This window comes from Euprymna scolopes, chromosome 1, assembly GCF_053919585.1.
Source record: "Euprymna scolopes isolate OS-2025 chromosome 1, ASM5391958v1, whole genome shotgun sequence".
NCBI classification, from domain to species: domain Eukaryota; kingdom Metazoa; phylum Mollusca; class Cephalopoda; order Sepiida; family Sepiolidae; genus Euprymna; species Euprymna scolopes.
The window spans coordinates 11,777,129-11,779,062 of NC_136482.1; the positions used below are offsets into that span (position 1 = coordinate 11,777,129).

Here is a 1,934-nt window from a genome sequence, read left to right on the forward strand (position 1 = left end):
TTTAGAATTTGCGTTTTTTTAATTTTTTTTTAGTACTTCCGCAGAGTACCGACCATGCTTTATTATAAAAAAGAAAACATTCTAACATTGAGAAAGCAGCTTTAATGGTCTTTTTTTTTTTCGCCTAACGATTTAATAAACAAAAGATATCGTAAATATTAAATTTAACTTTATGAGCCTATCTAAAAATAAAATAGCAAAAGTATACGTTCTTTTATTTTTTTTCCTTATGTATTGTATTGAGGCTTGTATTTTTTTTTTTGCTTCCCCACTGAGCAAATTAGGCACAGGGCCGTTTTTTAATGTGGAAAGAGAGGGGGAGGGGGAAGGAAAAGGGAACCAGCTCCAGAAAGGTGGGAAATGGGAGCTGGATAGTGATTTGCCATCTGGCACATGTACCAGAGCAGCATTGCCGCAAGGGCAATGGTCTGAAAATGCAGCATCTGCCGGAACAGATACTACACTTTGATCTTGGCCCGAAGCCCACAAAGGTGCCCCCGCGAAGGGGGGGGGGCAAGATTGTATTGAGGGGCTGAAAACAAAATTTAGCAAACAAGCCACGGTGAAAAAAGTAAAATAAATTGTCTATTTACCCTCAAAATATTATTATTATATTCTTTCTTTGTCCATTTTCAAATTAAATTAAAGAAATACAACACTGCAAGAATTGCAAATATTATATCTCTGTTCTCTTTGTACTGACTTTATTGTCCGTGACATTTCATTCTATTTTTTTTTCCTGTATGTTTTTTGTTTTGTTTTTGTTGTTTTTTTACCAAATGAGCCGCTGTAATTATTATCGCTTTATTTATTTATTTACTTATTTATTATTTTGCTTTTTTTAGTAGTAGTTGTAGTAGCAAACGCAAGTAGTTGTCAAAATTCGCAGAGATCTCTCCGTATAGAAACTGTAGCAGTGTGCTCATCCTTCGAAGTGGTACTTGGGCGTATGTAAGGAGCCACCCAAGAAGCTAGCAAACGAGCAGCAGCAGCAGCCGCCACCGCCGCGGCTTAGCAGCAGTTCAAGCAGTCAATAACACTACAAACAAACGGGGAGAAAGAGGGGGGAAAGCACGGTGCTCTAGTGGTTGCAGCAGTGATAGTCAGAATAACAGTGACATCATCATCACCAGCATCATCATCAGCATCGACAACGTCAAGCTATCTTTCGGCGTTTGAGTGTTACAAGTAACCCCAGTGTCATATATATATGAACGCATTTCGCAAACTCTCGTGGGCACCTTATAAAAATACACGCGCGCATACCTCGAATAGAAAGACGTTTCATTCGTCGCTGGAGTTATAAATATATACAAACGATCCATCAACCGAAAACAACGATGTGCGTCTGACTTTCTAAGTATGTTATAAACGCGTTTTTTTTTTTTTTGTTTTGTTTTTTAAAAATTCTAAACACATTCTTTAACTTTGACGGGTACCTACCAGGAACCGCATATACACACACATATATTTGCACTCTCTTGGCACATATACACATTTATATATTTATATATACCAACATAGTTGAAGCAACTAGTGGAGAAAAAAAAGAATACACCTTGCGATCAAGTCGTGTGTGATATTCATTCAAACATTTCGCGGTGTTTTTTTTTTTTGTTTTGTTTTTTTAATTCTCTTCAATTTTTTCGTTTCTTCTTTATTCTTCCAGAAAAAAAAAAAAAGATAAAAGGAAAAATAGATACCGCTTGGAAAAAAGAGAGCAAGAAAAGAGTAAAAAACAAAGAAAAGAAAAACGAAGGAAAGAACGTATTAGAAGTGAAATAGATAGAGAGGGCAAGTGCACGAGTGAAATAACTACCGGGAAGTAAGCAGGCGGGTCTGTTTCGACCTTAAAAAGAAGAAAAGACGAGTTTGACCGCTCTGTTATCACCGGCTGTTAGTGCGCAGGTATACCCCCAAGATCATCGACCCAG

General features: G+C 37.2%; 1 protein-coding gene across 1 annotated transcript in view; it reads left to right on the top strand.

Moving 5' to 3' along the window:
• Positions 1–1,163: 1,163 nt before the first annotated feature.
• Positions 1,164–1,934, top strand: part of LOC145278944 (solute carrier family 60 member 1-like) — a 527,103-nt gene continuing 526,332 nt past the window's right edge. The window contains exon 1 of the mRNA XM_080130701.1: positions 1,164–1,934. This exon is cut by the window's right edge and continues 984 nt beyond it. The gene's annotated coding sequence lies outside the window, so the exon portion shown is untranslated.